This window comes from Cajanus cajan, chromosome 4 (assembly GCF_000230855.2).
Source record: "Cajanus cajan strain Asha chromosome 4, NIPB_CcT2T_4, whole genome shotgun sequence".
NCBI lineage: Eukaryota > Viridiplantae > Streptophyta > Magnoliopsida > Fabales > Fabaceae > Cajanus > Cajanus cajan.
In genome coordinates, this window is record NC_138520.1 from 56,004,281 (window position 1) to 56,018,783 (window position 14,503).

At 32.8% G+C, this 14,503-nt stretch overlaps 1 long non-coding RNA gene across 1 annotated transcript; it reads left to right on the top strand.

Moving 5' to 3' along the window:
• The first annotated feature begins 10,406 nt into the window (after positions 1–10,406).
• Positions 10,407–12,832, top strand: LOC145949237 (uncharacterized). The gene is made up of 3 exons (XR_014433152.1): positions 10,407–10,497; positions 10,653–12,584; positions 12,729–12,832. It is a non-coding gene; the product is annotated as an uncharacterized LOC145949237 (long non-coding RNA).
• The last annotated feature ends 1,671 nt before the right edge of the window (positions 12,833–14,503 follow it).

The window sequence follows — 14,503 nt, forward strand, 5'->3', positions numbered from 1 at the left end:
GGAGATCATCAACCACTCCTACAAGCCATTTCCATCAATTTCTAATGTACAAAACTTGAGATGCTATCTCATGCAGGACATGGACCATGGGTCCCAGGTATAACATCACCAACCAATTTTCCCAAAAGAATGCATAAAAATATAAAGATTGACCAAATGAGAAAATGTTGTAAATGAAAATCATCTGCTATATATAAAAATCAACTTTGTATTGCATAAAAACCATTTTACTCTAATAATTGAAAAATAAAAAACAAGGTCCTCTTTTATTAATATAACTAGAGAATGCATTACATAACTAATCTTATACATAGAGAAAAAAGAAAAAGCAAAAAAGAAAAAAGGGAAAACGCTGTAATCACACGAAGAATACATATTTAAACGATTGGTATTGGTATAATATATATAATATATATTCATTTGTTTTATATTTGATCAAATGTGATCCATGCATGAATTAATTGTGTAATTGTGATGTACTTTTTATTATTTTGAAAGAAAATTCAATTAATATATATATATATATATATATATATGAGAGATTCATTTATTCTGGGAGAGTTTATCTAAACTTACTCCATTCAATAACGCATGTTCTACATTAAATTTCATCAATTCAACTGTTAAATTTAAGATTTTTAATACATATATCAAGTTTATAAATTTTTCAGAAATTTGAAAATCATTTAATACTTCATTTCATTAATTCAAATTGACGGGTAATCATAAAAATATTTTATACGTTGATTTGAATTAATGAAGTGAAGTATCAAATAATTTTTAATTTTTTTTAAAATTTTGTAGATTTGATTTATCCATTAAGAACTTTAAATTCAATGGTTGGATCATTGAAATTTGATGTAAAACATGTGTTATTTAATGAAATAAGTTGGAGTAAATGGATCATTCTTCATTATATATATATATATATATATATATATATATATATATATATATATATATATAAAAATGAAAATAGTTGTTTTGCATGTAAAAAAACTATACAAAAGTTTTTAAGGGAATTTTTGGGTGGCCTCTCTTAAATGCATTAGCTTTCTAACAAGCTTAGGATTGTAGGAATAAGAATTTCCTAGGCAAAAGGCAAGGAAAAGATGGATATGGCTTTCGGTGCATTTTGAGCAATCTGTAGACTATTAGGCTCCAAGATATGAAAAGTGTTGCTTAGAAATAATCATTTATCAGCTTCAAAACCACAACCGACTTTCTAGTTCAAGTTATGCATATTCTAAGTCAACGGCCTATTATAAGAATTTATGACAGCACAACCGACTTCATTTTATTAAGAAGCATTAGATCTCAACAAATGCAATGTAATCAAAATAACACAAGTCAGTCATTATTATGATATATCATGTATACAAGGAAATTATAGAACAAATGACATTATTGTTAAGTGAAAATTCAAAATAACTTTTGTTTTTTTTTTCGCATTATGATTAAAACTTTTAGAAAACCAACCCAAGAATAAAATGTTTAAAAGAGATAATCAATTTCTTTTAAAGAAGATCATGTACTAGTTTACTATTATAAATATGATAGAATCCAAGGAAATCCAATTATTAGCAATACAATAAGTAGGATAATCCAACAAATTAAACAAACTGAGGAACCACTTACATTAAATTGCAAGGTCCTAAAACCACTAACGTTATTTAACATAAAAGTAAGCAAATGTAGGATAGCATAATTTCAATATGGCAAAGCCAAGCTTTGAACATAATCAAAAGAGAAAACTTAAAATTTGTAGTCCTTGAAACCATTTGACTTAATATGGCCTGCTCTATTATCTCTTCGATTATATTCTGGTTGCAAAATCAGGGTAAGGAAGTAAACAAAATTGTGGGAGATGGCCTTGTCATTGGGGGTAACACATGGAGGGAATGAAAAATAAATTATGGAGATACTGTTAGGTGCTAAAAAAGAGGAATTAGTAAGCGAATGAGAAACTCAATGAAAGAGAGGGAGTACTAAAGTGTAATTTATGAAGATAGTGTCATTTAATATAAAAGGGTTGGGGGAAGGTGAAGTTGAGGTACATCAGGAATCTGGTTAATAGAGAGGAAGCGCAATTTCTATGTATACAGGAGACAAAGAAAGAGGATATTAGTCGGCAAGTAGCTCAATCACTATGGGGTGATAGTGATTTTGATTTGGTGACTTAACCTGCAAATAATTTAGTTGGTAACTCTTGTGCATTTAGAATAACTCAGTGTTTGACATGATGAATATATTTTGAAGGGGATGGATATGTAGGGGTGGTAGGTATGTGGAAGGAGAAAGGTATACAAGTAACCATTGTCGATGTGTATGCATCTTGTAGTCTAACCAAAAAATTGAGGATGTCGATTGAATTGAGGAAGAAAAAAGCAAACAATAATAATTGTATGGGGTGTGTGGTAGGAGATTTCAGTAGTACTAGAAAGAGGTGCGAGAGACAAGGTGAGTCAAGATCTGAAGTAGGGAAGGTTGATACATGAGAATTTAATCAGTTCATATCTGATATGGAACTAGAAAATGTCCCATCATTGGGGATGCCCTTCACCTGGTTTCAACCTAATAGAACTAGAGAAGTAAGTTGGATGGATTTTTAATTTCTAGGGAATGGCTAACAATGTGGCTAGGATGATCCCCCAACATATTCTGGAGAGAAATATCTCGAACCATTGCCCCATTCTACTAAAAAATTATTAGTAGATTGGGGACCGAATACGTTCTGGTTGCTCAACTATTGGTTACAAAATAAAAATATTAGGCAATTAGTTGAAAATTCATGGAAAGAGGGTCAGGTGCAAGGCTAGGTGCGTTTGTACTCAAGGAAAAATTAAAGAGAATGAAGGAACAAAATGAAACTCTAGAATGCTGGATAGTTTGTCGACTATATTCGGTCATAACTCAAAATAGTAAAGAAAAAAAATAAGTGATGTTGATAGGAAGGAGGAAAGGGGACAATTATTAGAGGAGGAACAGCTGGCTATAAGGGATACATAAGTACAATTTTGGCAGTTGACATTGAGGAATGAGTCCATATTAAGACAAAAACCTAGGATAAGATGGCTTTTGGAGGGTGATTCTAACATCAAGTATTTCCATATTGTAATTATTGGAAATATAGGAAGAGTAGCTTAAGGGTTTGAACGTTGCAGGAACTTGGGTAGATGATCCAAGATAGGCAAAGGAAGAAGTCAAGCAAATTTTTTGAACAAAGATTTCAAGAGGATAAGTGGCAAAGACCTAGGCTAGATGGGATTTATTTCCAATGACTACACTAACCCAAAACAATGTTCTCATTTCACAATTTGTTGAAACGGAGATCCAAGAAGTTGTTTGGGAATGTGATAGGGGTTAAATGGCTAAAATTTCAATTTTATAAAATCATTTTGGGACTTAGTAAAAAAAGACAAAATAAGGTGCATGAACTACTTTTTTTGTAAATGGGAAATTATCAAGATGATGCAATATTCCTCATTCATAACTTCGGTACCAAAAGTAATGGTTCCTGTGGGGTTGAATGACTTTAGGGCAACATCACTAGTGGGATGCATCTATAAGATCCTAGCTAAAATTTTGTCATAGACTAAAAAAGGTCATTCCAAGTATTATTGATCAATCATAGAGTGATTTCTTGAGTGGTAGGAATTTGTTACACTATGTTTTGGCTATGAATGAGGCTTTGGATGAGGTGAAAAGAGGAAAAAGGAAATGCATATTTTTTAAGGTGGACTATGGAAAAGTGTATTATTTTGTTTCATGAGATTTCCTACTATACATGCTTCATAGACTAGGTTTTTGAAAACAATAGAGGCATTTGATGTATGAATGCTTGATTATTGATTTGTCTTTGTGCTTGTTAATGGTAGTCTAATGGCAGAATTTGATTTGCAAAAGGATATCTTAGACAAGGGGGACCTATTTGCCCCTTTTCTTTTTGTTGTTGTGGCATAAGGTCTAAGCGGAATAATGATGATGGCCATAGAGAAGAATCTATTTGGATACAAGGTGGGAAAAAATTAGGTTGAGGTTTGTCTCCTACAATATGCTGATGATATAGTTTTTTTGGGTGAGGCCAACCATAACAATGTGAATATCATTAAGTTCCTAGTGCATTGCTTTGAACTCGCGTCCGACCTAAAAGTTAACTTCTTCGAGAGAAAATTTAGGGTAATTGGAGTTGAAAGAGAAGACTTGGAAAAGTTGTTACTAGTATCTTGAATTGTAAACTAATGGCTTTACCATTCTTGTATCTAGAAATTCAAATAAGGGTTAATCCGAGGAGGAAGGACACATGGAAATTGGTCATAGAAAAAAAATAGAAAAAAAGCTAGATTGGGTGGAATATGCATGGTTGGGAGAATCTGTCTATTTAATTTTGTCTTGTTGGCACTACCTCTGTATTATCTTTCTCGTTTCAAGATACCTAAAGGTGTGGTTAAGAAAATAGTCTAATTGCAAAGAGGTTTTGTGACACCCTTACTACCCTAACACATATATTGTAATAATGAAAACTTAATAATATTTTTTTCTTCAATTTCGGTAAAAAGGGTTCACATGAGAATCTTCAAAATTATTCTTCAATAATCACAATAATAAAAATGAAAGGCAAGAGTTTACAAATTGTTTTCAAAAATAATATTTACAATTCCAATTTCATATAAAAATCTATGTCCTAAAGAAAATCCTCTACCCCGATGTCACAATATCAGAGCATACCCACAACTCAACCGTTGGCATTCTAGATGCCACTCGTAGCCGGATCTTCCTCACCTAAAATATCCACAAATCGCACGGTGAGAAAAGAAAATATCTATATATATAGCACATAAGAAAACACAACATATTATCTCATTATATAATATTCATAAATATTTCAACATATCGTATTTCAATCAATCATGCATCATCATCACGTCATAATTCTCAATCACCCAAATCATCACAAATCTTGCACTTCACACTATGCCAAGGTCACGCTACCCATTTAACAATCTCAGGTCGTGCTCACCCCTGATATAACACTGTGCCAAGGTCACGTTATCCCTATCCCAGGGCCGTGCTCACCCTTGACATGTTAACCAAGGTCACGATACCCATTTAACAATCTCAGGCCGTGCTCACCCCTGATATAACATTGTGCCAAAGTCACGTTATCCCTATCCCAGGGCCGTGCTCACCCCTGACATGTTAACCAAGGTCACAATACCCACGTAACAATCCAGAGTCGTGCTCACCCCTGATATAACACTGTGCCAAGGTCACGTTACCCCTAGCCTAGGGTCGTGCTCACCCCTGACATGTTAACCAAGGTCACGATACTCACGTAACAATCTCGGGCCGTGCTCACCCTTGGTCATAGGTGTGAAGAACCACAATCACATCTCATTCACATTCCACACAACATCTCATAATTCAATTCCATACGCACATCTCAAGCAATTCACATCTAAGTCATCAATTTTTATCAAGTAATATAGCAATAAGATTCATAAATTAATATAATAATCAATTTTAATACAAGCTTAACATAAACGATAAAATTCCCAATTATTCCAAAACCTAACTCGCAGACACTTTTCTACAGTTTCGTTCTACCTCTCAGGTCATCATTCTTACAAATTAAATATGTATTTCTAATCCTCAACACATACAAAATCTAATGGGATCATTAATTTCTCAAGCAGAAATATTCTAATTTTTCCAAAACTTAGCTTACAAGCACTTTTCTATAATTTCGTTCTCTCTCCCAGATCATCATTCTTACAAATTATTGGAATATTTATAATCCTCATCACATACAAAATCTAATGGGATCATCCATTCCTCAAACAGAAATCATCCAACTTTTCACAACCTAACTTATAGGCACTTTTCTATAATTTCGTTTTCTCTCCTAGAGCATCATTTTTACCAATTAATCATATATCCATGTTCCTAAATACATACATAATCAAATAAGACCAATAATTCTTCAAACAGAAATAATTATAAAATTAGGGTTCTCCTCTACCCAATTTTCTCATGTAACTCTACATATAAATAATTCCCTTTTCCCCCGTAACTGGATATGAAGAAGCTGAATCTAGATATGTAAAAGTTGAATATCTACACTAGATCTGGTTGATCTCCCTCGCTGGGTTCCCCTCGGTCTGAAGTAGAAAGTAGAGGAAAGAAGAGAGAGAGCAGAAGAAAAGAAATCAGAAATGAAAGGTGTGCTTTTTGGGAGTGGCAAACAGCTCTATATATAGGCATTCTGTGCCGGAACAGCCCATTCCAAATCCGAAACGGCCCGTTCTGGACCCTTAAACCATGGCTAAAAATCACATCCAGAACGGCCCGTTCCAAAACCAGAACGGCCCGTTTTGGTGTGCATTAATTACACCCAACGACCATAATTTTGGGAACACCCCGTTCCAAGCCCGTTCCCATTTAGGGTTAATGGCATATTTAATAGTCTGGAACGGCCCGTTCCATCTTGAGAACGGCGCGTTCTGGGCTATTGCCTCACATACAATTTGGTAGTTTGGAACAGTCCGTTCCAAATCCGGAACAGCCCGTTCCAAGCTACTAAATCACATACCTTTTGGTAGTTTGGAACGGCCCGTTCCAATTCCGGAACAGCCCGTTCCAAGCTAATGAATCACCCCTATCACCTTTATAAAATTACCAAAATACCCTCAATTAAAATAAATAAATAAAAAGTGAAATAAAAACTGGGGTGTTACAATTCTCCCATCCTTTAAGAAATTTCGTCCTCGAAATTACCTGAAGCAAATAAAAATGGATATGAAGCTTTCATCTTCTCCTCTAACTCCCAAGTAGCACTTTCAGGTGTAGCTCCTCCGCAAATAACTTTCACCAAAGGAATTTCCTTACCCCTAAGTTGCTTCACCATTCGATCCTCGACTCTCACTGGGGTAGCTTCTACAGTTAGGTTCTCCTTAACCTCAAGATGATCCGACTCAATCACATGCGAAGGATCATGGATTATTTCCGAAGTTGGGAAATGTGGAGAACATCATGGAGATTTGACAGATTAGGAGGCAAAGCAATTTGGTAGGCAACACTACCGACTCGTTTTAGAATTTGGAAAGGACCAATAAATCGAGGAGTAAGTTTTCTGGATTTCAATGCCCTACCAACCCCAGTCCACGGAGTGACTTTCAAGAACACATGGTCACCTTCTTGAAATTCCAGGTCCTTCCTTCTCCTGTCAGCATAACTTTTCTGTCTACTCTGAGCTGTTCTCATTCTCTCTTGTATCAATCTAACCTTATCAGTGGTTTGTTGCACAATCTCAGGTCCTAAAATAGCATTATCACGAGGCTCGCACCAACACAAAGGGGTCCAACATCTCCTACCATACAAGGCTTCATAAGGTGCCATACCTATACTACAGTGGTAACTATTATTTTAGGTAAACTTATCAAAGGTAAAAGACTATCCCAACTACCCCCTTGGTCCAACACACAGGCTCTAAGCAAATCCTCTAAAGATTGAATAGTCCTCTCAGTCTGACCATCAGTTTGAGGGTGGTGAGCTGAACTCACTACTAGAAAAATTAATATTTGTGACGAATTTTGTGACGGAAAAAATAGCATCGCTAATAGTGACGCATTTTGTGAGGGAATTTTAAGTTTTGTAACAGACTAGAATTTATTGACTTTTGTGACGGATTTTGTGACGGAATATATTCCGTCTCTAAAAATCCGTCACAAATTTCGTCACTGAATCAAAAAAAAAAAAATTGTGACGGATTTTGTGACGGAAAAATTTTCGTCTCTAAAAATCCGTCACAAATTTCATCGCTAAATAAAAAAAATGTTTGTGACAGATTTTGTGACGGAATGAACTTCGTCTCTAAAAAATCTGTCACAAATTTCGTCACTAAAATGAAAAAATTTAGTGACGGATTGTTCCCTCTCAAAATTCCGTCACAAATAGGTTAAAATATTTTGTGAAAAATTTGTGACAAATTGTTCCCTCTCAAAATATTAAATTTTATTTATGAAACTTTTATATTTAAGAAGTATGCATAATTAAAGAAAATATGTTAAATTTTTTTAAAAAAATAATAAAATTAAAAATATTTCATTTCATTAAAGGACTGAAAAAATTATGAAATTCATTTAATTAAATAAAAAATTGTCAATTTTGAACAAAATAAGAAACTAAGACATTCATTAAAAATATTTAAAAAAAAACTTGTGAAATTAAAAAAAAAAAGAATATTAATTTAATTTTGGCTTAATTACATTTTTGATCCCTCAAGTATTGTAATTGTGCAATTTTGATCCCTAAGATATTAATTGGATAATTTTAGTTCCTAAAGGATTGTAATTGTGCAATTTTAGTCGTTTAATTTTTAATTGAACAATTATAGTCCCTCAAAAATCATAATTGTGCAATTTGAATCTCTCCCATTAAAAATTTAATAATTTTAAAATTTTAATATATATATATATATATATAATAATTTAAAATTATACAATTATTTGCTTATTTAAGTTAACATATACTATAATTTTTATTAATGTAACAAATGATATATATTTATTATTACTAAATAAATAAAATTTATATATTATTAATAATTTAATATTGCTAATAAATTAATATCAATAATATTTTTAGTATATTTATAGATAAATTGATAATTTGATAAATATAACTTAGTATATATTAATATACTTTTACAAAAATATAAATATAGTAGATAATATTATTGATATTAATTTATGAATAATATTATAAATTAAAGTAAAGAAATTAGAAGTGTCAATTTATTTTTCTAAGTTATTGATTTCTTATTTTTTAGTTTAGTTGTTTATTGAAAAATATCTTTCTAATTTCATAATTTTATAATTTTAAAGTGTAAATTTTTAGTTAAAAAATTAAAAGTTTCTTATTTTATGTTAATAAAATAATATCTTTTAATTTCTTTATTTTTATGTTTAAAAACAAACTTATAAATTAATGTAATTTAGATTTAAAAGTGACAAGGATAATTTACAAGTTTTTAATTATTTTTTTAACTTTAATTGTTTCTAAATGAAGGAAAAGAAGTAAGAAAACAAGAAATCTTGAAACCCTTCATTGAGTCATATCTAACAAATTATGAGAAACAATCCCACACTCTAGTGAATCAATTTTTATCAATATCATAGTACTTGGCTCAACCATGGCTTTGACAGTAACACATGGTCGTTATGAATTCGATTAACAAGAACATGGAGAGGTTGGGAACCTTATATCGAAGATTTAATTCGAATGAAAATGGAAAGTACTACTACTGTGATGAATTGGAATGCATATTCAATAAACCCTAAACACTTTGATTTTGAAATGCAAGAATTGCTTTGCTCCATCCTCTTTCAACCGTCAATAATTTATCTATTTTAAATTATGTCTTATTTTTATTATAAAAACCAACAAAACTGTAAAATTGGATAACCAACAAAACTACTACATGGAGGTTATTTTTTAATAAAGTGGAGATCAAAACCTTTGTATTTCTTTTATCTTTAGTTAAGTTATAAATAAATTTAAATTGATTTTTTTAAAAAATGAGTAAACATGATTTAGATTAAAAAAAAGACTAAACATAATAATTTATTGTAGATTTTTTTTATAATTTTTTTTTGGAAAAAACTCAAATGAAATTGAATTTCCAAATAAAATAGTAAAAATAACATAAATTTAGTTATTTAAATTTTTGTAATTAAAAAACCCATAAAAATTATATAAATTTCAAAATTCAAAATTAGGCTAATTTTAAAATTGAATTTATAATAAAATATGATTATATATTTAAATTTTTAAAAATGAATTTAGAAATTATTGAAATGACAATTTATATTTATGTTATTTTATATAAAAAAATGAATTTGATAAATAGAAATATCTTAAGCAGGAAACTATCCCGCTGTTCAATTTTCCCCATTTTCATGAAAATTCAAATCCCATAAGGCAATGCGTTTCAAATTTCAATTCCAAACAAAACCCCTATCTATCTCACGCGCAATCTGGTGGGATCTGTTAGGTCTTTAGCGAACGGTGTCACCCCTTCACAATTTGTTTCCTCTTTGCTCATACACTATGGTCAAGTAGTAGGGGAGGACATCTATTCCCCTTTGTAATTTTCCTTTTTTTTTTCCTTGTCTCTTCGCCCTGTTTAATTTTCTCACGAGATAAAAAAAAAACCCCCGCGCCTTACATTTCGCTCTGTCTCCCCAAAAATTTAAGAGTTCGCCGCCCAGGTTAGGTTTTCAATTCCATTTCTCTATTCTCTTCCTCCTTTCTACTCCATTCTCTTTCTGGCTTGACGTGCATGCTCCTTTGCTTTTTACTTTCTTGCTCGTGTTTTCTCGTTAATGTTTGAGCATTTGCTTTCGTCAACAACAACGATGGTTCAGAGGTTCACTTACCGGAAGCGCCATAGCTATGCTACCAAATTGAACCAACACCGGGTTGTTAAGACCCCTGGTATGCTTTTTCTTTCAATTTTTTTATGTTTTGTTTTTCCCCAACTGTGTGTTTTTCTCCTGATCTCAATTATGCTCCTTCGGTTGTTGTCAAAATCTGATTTTGTTAATGTTGTTTGGTGGCTTAACTGACCTTTGCAAATGGGTATGTCTCAGGTGGGAAGTTGGTGTACCAGACCACTAAGAAGAGGGCAAGCGGACCCAAATGCCCTGTCACTTGAAAGAGGATCCAAGGGGTATGTATATTTTTTTTATTTATTTTGTCTTCTTTTTCATATTGCCTTTGAATACTAAGGATCAGTGATTTGTTGTGAAGAATCTAATTTGTATATATGAAAATTGGTATACTTAGAGATCTGGGTATTTATAAAATTACTGAATGTATCTGATAGGCATGCTTTGTACTCTGGGGAAATTTGTCTATCTTGTGTCTTGTGAAATTGTTGAGATGGAAAATTTCTGGATGATTCTTATTTTTTTCCCTTCAATTTTGGTTCAGTGCCTAATTGATTATGTTTTTTGTGACGGGTATGTATCTATTGAGGACAGGTTGTGGGAATGAGATTGAGCTGCTTTTCTTAATGATTTTTCTCAGTTATCTGATTGGAATGGGTGTTGGTATGGACATTTTAAGGAGGTGTTTTGGATGCTATAATTTTCAAGTCCTTTGGGTGTTTTTTGGTAGCCTTAATTCTTAGATAACCGAATTCAGATTTTGAATGTTAATGAGTTATGTGTAATGCGGTGAACACTTTTTTGAAATGATTTATATCAGTTATCTGATTGGAACGAGTTTTGATTATGGCTTATTGTTGTAAGCTCCTGGCCAAGCTTATGAGTAAGCTTTCACTTAATATGAACATATTGAATAATGATGTTTGGGAGAACTTATTTACATTTTGTTTAGGCTTGGGACAATTAATAATAATAGCTTATGATGTATACAAATTTTGTTTCAACTTATTCCAATCTTTTGAATAACATGAAAACCACTTACAATGTATATGAAAGTAGTTTTGCTATAATTCCTCTTCCATTATAGTAACTATTTATTCAAATGTGTACATGGTAAACACTTACGTGTAAACAACTTAATTAAGCACTTATTGAAGAAGTGCTTATGTGTGTAATTTGTACCTTTAATCAATGAGGGAAGAAAGTTATATTGTTTTTGTAAGCTATTTTGGAGAGCTAAGTAAAACAAACTAAAAGAAGCTTTTGAACTTTTATAGTGCTTCCGTTGCAAGATAAACTCAATGAAACTGTAAATAAGTTTTACCAAATGCATGTTTTAATAAGTGTTTAATGAAGCTGTTTACCTAAATTTGCCTTTGGTATTTAATTAAGCTGTTTATCGGAACATGTCCTAAGTAGTGTGAGCAGCATTCTTCTCCTATCATGATTTTCTAATCCTTACATAATCTGCAAATCCCACACTTGAGACCTGCTGAATACAAGAGGTCCAGATTGCCTAGGAACCGCAGGACAGTAAACCGGGCCTATGGAGGTGTATTATCTGGTGGAGCTGTTAGAGAAAGGTTTGTTGCACAAAAGATCATTTTATAATTATACTTGAAAACTTAATTTGTGCTCAAGAATTTTGACTTTCAATGGTGTTAAGTATGAATGTGGAAACTTAATTTGAAATTTATTTTATGATTTTGTGCTTTTTGGTCTTTTATATTTAGAATATGAAATGATTTTTAATGTTCTTGTCGGGAGCATGCTTGGTGATGCCCAACACGTTGAGGAGGTAAGAAGCTGCTTTAATCATCAAACTCTTTTGTGAGATTTTCAATTGGGTGCAATGTTTTATTGTCGGGAACCCCAAGTTCATCTGAATGTTTTATTTTAGATGACACCTGGTTTGTATGTTTGGTAACACTTTAATTGTGCAACACAATTTATTATTTAAGTTATTGTCTGCAGTTAGTGGTGTGATATTTGATTTGGTTTTTTAAGTTATTGGTTGTATTGCCTTGACTTGACTTCAGTTTGCCTATTAAAAACTGTTTCAGGAAAAAGTAGGATCTGGCTTGTCTCTAGATCAAAAGTAGGGGAATCTTGATAATTCAGAAACTGGAATTGGTGAGTACCTAAGTTGTTGGAGTTTTGTTATTGTGTTTTTGTATTATTTATTCCGTATATAGTTTTGAACCCACCCAGGCATGTAGTTTTGGTTGCAATAATTTATATATATTGTTCCTAGAATTTATTAAGTTTTACTTTTAGGTGTAATGTGTTGATGAAGTTATACTGTGCATTCATGTTCATAAGTAACATAGGAGGGAGTCAATATTGAACAAAGATATATTACTGAGAAGGTTTCTGATTTACTGAAGGTATTTATAACCTTTTTATCATTCAATTTTTATAATTATTACTGTTAGAGTTTTACTATATGAGAACATATGAATATAATATGTTGGACAATAGTAATGAGTTATTATATACAGTTGATTAATTGTACAAATTAAATACACAAGATCTTGAATCAATAATTGTTCCATTAACATACTATAAACGCATTTTTCAATGATTGTTTGCATCTGATAGGATTATATAGCACACTTAGTTACTTTTTATTAAATTTCAGAAGACAAATGTTATTGTTTAGTCCAGAATAATAGGCTTTGGTAATGTAGACCCCTAAAATTGTCCGGGTCGGAAATAAAGCTTGAAGACTCTCGAAGACTGAAGGAAGATCAGCCAGAAGGACTCCTGGAAGGCCCTAGGAGGGTTCTCTGTAGGTCTAGAGGTCTTAGAATAGCTCAAAATAAGGAAGTGGAGGGAATGAAGCCCAATACGGCCGTACTGAACTTAATACGGCCGTATTGAAGCTTCAATACGGCCGCAGTGAACTCAATACGGCGTATTGAAGTTTCTGAAACTTCAATACGGCCGTACTGAAATCAATACAGCCGTATTGAAGCTTCAATACAGCCGTATTGAACTTAATACGGCCGTATTGAAATTTCTGAATTTCAATACGGCCGTATTGAACTCAATACGGCCGTATTGCTTCTGTAGGCCGTATTGCGCCTATTCCCTATAAATATGACGTCAATTGGACGTCATTCCACACTTTTTCAGATAGTTTTAACCCTCTCCTTGAGTATTCTAGGGTTTTTGAGCAGTGTTCTGCCCTAGAAATCACTCGGAGAGTTGATCCGACAAAGTTCTTGAGCCCCGAGCCATTTTGCTTGAGGATCGAACCTAGTCGAAGGGAAATCCTCCGGATTTCCATAGTTAAAAGTTTTTAGGAAGGAGCGAGCGAGCTTGTAGAGCGAGGGAACGCCAAAAAGCTTCCCAGTTTTACTCAATATATAAAAGCACGCTTCAAGAGGTTTCTTCTTAAATCCTTCCTTTTACTGCTTTCTGTGTGCATATTTAAACTGTCATCATGTAGATAGTTAATTTATAATCGCTTATAATAAATAGGGGTAATTTAGTAATTTTACGCTGTTATTTTAGAAAATAATCTGTCATAGGGAACCCGAAAGGGGCGCTGTGGGGTGCTAACACCTTCCCCACGCGTAACCGACTCCCTTACCCAACTCTGGTTGTAATGGCCAAAGTTGATTTATAAAATCAATTGCCTTATCCCTTTTTCCAATGTTTTGAGTAAAACATTGGTGGCGACTCCACGAACCCTCCTTTTACGAAAACCACTAATCCATGGAGGGTCCCGCTTGGGATTAATATGGATTGGTGAGACATTTTAATAAATAAATTGGATAAGATCGACAAGGTCTCAGTTTGAGAACAAGTCGTTCTAATAATCCAATACATTTTCAAAACTAAAATAAAAGCGAGCTCGACCGTCTTCGCGACCGCCGAGGCCCGTTTGGGCCGGTGGCGACAGATGGCGACTCCACTGGGGAAGCTTCGAGAGTCAGTCCCATTTAGTGACAGATTGTTTTTAACAAATAATAGTTAAAAATTACTTCATTACCCCTTGATTGTATGATAATATGATTTATTTTGTGGCTTTAAATAACTGTTGT